This window comes from Oryzias melastigma, linkage group LG4, assembly GCF_002922805.2.
Source record: "Oryzias melastigma strain HK-1 linkage group LG4, ASM292280v2, whole genome shotgun sequence".
Lineage (NCBI taxonomy): Eukaryota > Metazoa > Chordata > Actinopteri > Beloniformes > Adrianichthyidae > Oryzias > Oryzias melastigma.
In genome coordinates this window covers 18896870-18903278 of record NC_050515.1, presented here as the reverse complement: position 1 = coordinate 18903278, position 6409 = coordinate 18896870, and the positions used below count along the sequence as shown (strand labels likewise).

Here is a 6409-nt window from a genome sequence, read left to right as displayed (position 1 = left end):
AGCTAATTTGGACATGATGGGAAATCTTCCCCTTGAGTTACCAAGGGAAAATAATATTTAAACAATATAAATCAGAACTGCAATATTTGTGTTTATTTTTTTCAGTTAATTATATTTGCAAAATTTGTGCTCATAGTAAGTTTTTTGTACCTAAAAGGACACATTCAAAAGAATACACATCAGATTGTATGCAGCACGGCTAAACTACACACATAATCACCAGCTTGTGTCTCATACAAAGGATGCATATGAACAAATGTGATAATATCCACCGTGGACATAATTATCTGTTTGTGTTAACATGCACTGACACAAAAGCGTGTGCACAAATTAGAAGAGAAGGGAAACTGCCTGGGAATTATTCTGTGTAAAAAATACAAGCTTAGCGTGAATATTTCCCAAACTTCCCATTTTGATTTCCTGCTATGTTTGCTCATTCATCATGACAACTGACAAGGAACGCCATAACCTTTTCAGGAGAGTGTGCTTACTCAGAGCAAGCAATTATAGCAGAATGAGAGGGGCCAGGGCCAGCTTTGTTTTAAAGGTTAACATACTTTACATCCAAGCCCATCCAGCGCTTGAGAGATTTTTGCTGTCAACTAAATGAACATCTAGTTACACAAGCTCAAATGAAGAGTGCACACAGAGGCAAACACACAAATAAAGCCAAAAAGAACGAACAAGAAACAGAAGCTCGCACACGCTGACACCCACCCACCCACACACTCACACACAGGCGGTCATGAATGGCTTTGTTTTGTTGTTCTCAACATAAATGCCAATTTCCCTGCATGGGCCATCCGTTCTTACTTCACTGCAATAGGATTTAAGCTGCCACAGACTCTCCTCATATTTCAGTTTCTTGCCTCCCATCAATGTCAATTCTATGCAAGCCAATTAGTTACACTTGCACTAATTAAAGCCCCAGCGATTTAAGGAGCGGTCAATAATCAGAACGTAGGCTGAAAGAGCTGCGCAGCGATGACATATTAGACATACATTAGTGCCAACACGTCACCACATCAGCTTCCGAGCTTGAGGGAAATTAAAAAAAAAAACCTCAATGAAGTCTTGGTGTCTGATGGTAGGCTTTTAAGTTTTACACACCTATTTCCAGAGATTTCTTTCTTTGCTTTCCACCCACATCATCACTCTGGCATTTTATTAATGCTTCAACCATGACTATAATGCATGCAAAGCAAGCTTCGCCAGTTCTGACGAGGATGTGACCGTTATTCAGGAACACTGCATGCGTTGATAGTGGCACATTTTCCTGAGGAAAAAAAAGGGAAAAAAATACAACTCCCATTTGTGAGGCATTTAGTGTGGCTGCTCACCAAAGATAGAGGTTAAATTCTACTTTATTGAAACAGGCCTGACTGATTATGTGGCTGGCTGAGACTCTGGATTCGCCTAATAACGCTGCCTACAAGCAACAATCCTCATTGAACCACGACATGTATGATTTATTTTAAAGCTGAGGTAGAGTTACAGCACATTGGCTTTATGTTAGAAAGGCTCTATTTAAAAAAAATAAAAAGAATACTGCCTTCTTTGTTGTTTCTCCTTGCATAGTCACCTGATTTATTGAAAAATCAAGGAAATTTGATAAAAAGGTTTGACTAAAACACACTGAAAGAGTAATTTAATGATATACAAAAAAAAAAAAAAATCATTCCTTAAAGACCTAGTCCAATGAAAATTCTGTTTTGGGCGTTTTTAGCATTTTCTTGTGGCCTTTTTTCTTGATGATCAGCATATATGAGGAAAAATAAGCTTAAACTAAATTATTTATTTTTCAAATCGTTGTGAGTCACAAGCAAATGCAAAAACGTTGGAAAAAGAATGTAGCAGTAACGTAGAACCTACAAGGCTAAGCTATAAGCTCCCTAATTCTGATGGATCTGCTTGTAGACGACTAGATCCGAGCTGGAATCTGGCTCAGAATTTTACAGCTGCATAACTCTTATATTACTCTTAGTTTTTGTTGCACCGCTAATGTTAGGTTGGAGTTGTGAGGGGCTGTAAGCTAGTGGAAGAGGGTGTAAATAGATGGATGACGGGAAATAGGGGCAGGCTTACTCAGCACCAATGGTCCCGACTACAACTCAGAAGCTAATTTTAATGAACTATTGACGCTTTGCAGAAACTGTATGCTAGAAAACAACAGTTTCTATTTATTTTGGCTAAAAACTGCATAATTATAATTAAAATCCCACTGGGAGCACTTCTAAATAGGATTATCTGAGTGAGACTATAGAATAGAATAAAAATAGAATAGAAGAAACTTTTATTCATCTATACAGAGAGAATTTCCATGTCACTCATCCATGCAAACCAGCAATCACACTCAGAAACTGTACAAAACGATAATTACATAAGAACAACACGGTACAAACAAAACAAAGATAAAAACAGATTATGGACATAATAAAAAAAAACATGAGTGTGATAAATAAAAAGACTAAAAATTACTAAAAATAGTAATGACTAAATAATAAATAAATTGTAAATAAAAAGTACAACATAAATAAAAAGCATAGTCAGCAGTGTCTGTTATAAAACCTTATGTCAGTCAGTTTAAGTGACTTCCTTAACAAACAAACTGAAGAACAGGAAGTCTACTGTCAAAATAGTTTATCTTAAACTACATGTTGTCAGGCTAGATATAAAAAAAAATAAAAATAAATAAAAGCTGTACTTCGAGTAGAAAAAGGGAACTTTAACTTTTATATACAGCTGATGACATTTACTGTTCGAGCAGATAGAAGTCGTGCAGTTCAGGGGAGGGTGTGGTTGTTTACAATCCAGACTTTATGCAAAATCAAAGACAAACTGACAAGTTTTAACAAATATTTCCCCATCTGTAATCTCAGAGTTTTAACAGTGACAACTACTTGCTTTTCGGCAATGATATCCGTGACTTTCTTTCACAGCAAAAGATAACAAGACTAAAAAAAAAAGAGAGAATTTATTTTTTAAATGTTCTTACATTTGTGAAAAGTATGAGTTCACTTTTTTTAGCTTAAGTTTCTATTGTGAGAATTAGAGAACAACAAATTAGATTCACTTTAAAAAGGAAAAAAAAAACAAGTTTTAACAATATTTGCTCATCAAAGAAAACATTTCTTATATTTTATGTTTCATCTTGTATGTTGAAGTAAGCAACAACCCAGCAGTGAACTCTGTGCCATTTATACTTTTCACCTCCAGCAAGTCATGTTTTACTGTTTTTATAACAAGCAGGATGTAAAAGTTGAAAAAAAAATCTCTTAGACTGAAACACTGACAGAATCGTTCCCTCTACATGAGATTTGACTAACACAATACTCCTGTGAGTCTGTAAAGTCACAAAACTAAACAAATCAGAACAGTTCACTGACTAAAATATTGTCACATTCTGAGCTCAAACAAAAACCCATGAGGCTTTGCTCCTTGAACAGTGGATGTTTTTTGTCTTCATTTTAAGTACACAGAAAACTCAGGTTAACATTAGATCTGACACAGTCATCTCAAAAGTGGCAGTTTGCTATGCTTTGGTTAGACAACATGGTATGTGTCGCTTCTGGGTGCATTCTGTCAGTCAGTGAGAGGAAATCATGAGCTTACAGTGTGCCAGAGCTCTGCTTAATCTGTGTACAGTTTAAACGCTTTTTTTTTTTTGGATTAGCACAGACCGATTTATCACTTAGATGAATATTGTGATGCAGAAGGCAACAAAGTTCACCAAAAGTTCCACATTTATACACAGCTAGTTCAAGGTAAATTGTATATAATTCATTTTGTCTAAAAAAATAGATCATTGCTCAGGTTGACTTGCCTCAATGCTGATTTTGATTGGTGCCAACATACTCGATCGTTGTAGTATGACTGACTGATGCTCATGGTGAAGCTTGGAAAGTTTGCCTTTTTTTTCCAGGACATTCTCACTATCTTAAGTTTTGTGTGGACCCTTAACTGTATTTGAGAACTTGAATGAGTGAGTGAAACGTCACCCATAAATAATGGCTTCCTTCCAGCTCCAACAAAAGTAAATGAATTAATTCGTCGTTTTTTTGTCATATGAACGCCGTCATGTAAAATATCACGATTAAAAAATTAAAAGAAAGTAGCAGAATAAGAATGATTCTTCTGACATATATAATGACTGAGTAATAGCTGTTTATTTCTCTATAGAAGTCTATGGAATTTTGGCTTCTTGGAGCCAGTGAGACCAAAGTTTGTCTCCTCAAATAGTCCAATTTGTTTGGCAGGTGTCAAAGCACACCTGAACTCTATAGCAGGGGAGTGAAGAGGTTGTAGTCTGCCAGAGAATGAGGATCTCAGGTCACTAGCAGATGAACCTTACGTAGAGGAATAAGTTAAAAAAAAATCCCCAAACTGACAAATCAAAGCAGCGTCCTCCACTCTTAAGAGTGTGGCATGATAGGAAACCTTACAAAATACTATTGTGAATGTTTTTGCCATTTTCCTTTCAAACTAAGCACAATCTGCTGGTCTAGCCCAATGTGAGAGCACGCTCAGCCTCTGCTTTATCCCCCTCTTCCAAGTCATGTCTATGGTTTAGCTCTGAATCACCTTAATCGAAGCCGCTGATGATGCCAACACTTCCTGAGCACAGGTGTGAGTCCACCATTACTCATTCAACATGGTTGGACTATAATTGAAGTTTTCTTTGATCTGTACGGTTTTTAACCAGAGGTTGATCCGTTTTATCAGTGAATTTAATGTTTAACTATAAGTTCTACAGATCAATCTCAATGGGAACAAACAGATACAGAAACACCACTAAGTACACTTAATAAAGCCATAAAGTAAGGCGCCTTATTAGCACCACAGGGCATGACAATATTGACAGAACAGAAAAGACGGGTTGTTTTCCCTGATCTTTTTGTTTGTTACATTATTTAATCAGTAGCTGGTACTTGTAGTTTTATTTCTTCCTGAGCAGGTTACAACAACAGTATTTTCTTTTAGTTTTGCCCATTTTTAGCTACAGAATGTAAAGCAAATGTTGATTACTATGATTTTCACATTTATCTTTTCCTATATTTCATCACTGTACAAAACCTACTCTTAGATGTTTGAATCAATACAAAGTGAACAGGAAGTTAAGTTTTTTTTTTTTTTTTTTTAAGGAAATGATACACTTTTATTAGAGTTTTCAGTTTAGGTTTGGATTCAACCAACTTTTTCAATGTGTTAAGAGCTGCACAACTTAAAAAATGCCATGTATTAGAGTGTACATTTCATTCTGTACATTTTCCTTTGTTTTCTTTTGCTGTTTATATGAAAGCCAGACTTCTTGAACTCATTTATTAGAGCATGCTCAGAGCTGGTCCGTAAAGAGTTACTTCAAACATACTGCAGAGAAGCCGTTGTAACCAACGCTCTTTTTCTCATGAAAGATTACTCAATGTGACTGTTTACCGTTTACCACATTTGGAACTTTTAGTGAGGAAATTAAACAAGTTTTTCCTTTGAAAAATATGTTTTTTTTTTACTATCCGAAAGGCAACTATATATTTAATTGCATAAAATATTGACTGACAGCTTTACAAGACTTGTTCCCTTTTTAAAACCCTTGCACTATATAATGTTGTTAGTGGGGTCATCTGGAACCCACAAGCTTTTATTTATTTATTTTTTAATAATTTTTGATTTTTGGTGTTCATGGCAGACATAAAATCCTGTCCACCTTTATCATGAGAGGGATAACACGTCAATGTAAGGGTGGAGTCATCAGGACCCCACAAGATAACACCAGGGTTTAAAAGACTACACCCAGAAACTGCTATTTCTTAAAGCATAACTGACAGAGGAAGGACTAAATATATAGATTCATTTAACCTTTAAGAGAGCTATAAGAAAGGACGGAACAGCCTCCTAAAACGGGACTCAAAACCACCCGAGACCTTTGGGAAATAAAGCTTTGGCAGCTGTGAGCTGTTGTCGCTGTTGTAAAATGTTTTATGACAGCTTGCCCTGTGCGCACACAGAGGAATATTAACTTCCTCTAATTGAGCAGCTGATTCTCAGGAAAGCATTTCATTAAAAAAAAGACAAAAAAGTTATACTTTCACTTCATTCTTTCATTATAAATTTGTCCAAAGTTTGTTGATTAATAAATCCATATTTTGGAAATTAAACCATTGTAAATTCATTGTCTAGTAAAAAGAAAAGAACTCCCAGATGGAGTGATGTTACATGTTTCCTTCATTTTTAAGCAGGATTTGGCAGATATTTTCCTCCACGTTTCACGGTGCCAAACAGCTTAAGCAGTTGGACATGATGGAGTAGATGAAAGTATCCTAAATTGATCCAAATCAATAAAAAAACAACAAATCCTTGGCTTTGGTTCTTGGTAGACAATTATGCCTTTACGTTTTAAACTACTGACCCATGT

General features: G+C 35.7%; 1 protein-coding gene across 1 annotated transcript in view; it reads right to left on the bottom strand.

Moving 5' to 3' along the window:
- Positions 1-6409, bottom strand: part of b3galt2 (UDP-Gal:betaGlcNAc beta 1,3-galactosyltransferase, polypeptide 2) — an 11525-nt gene that overhangs the window by 4085 nt on the left and 1031 nt on the right. The window lies entirely within an intron of this gene.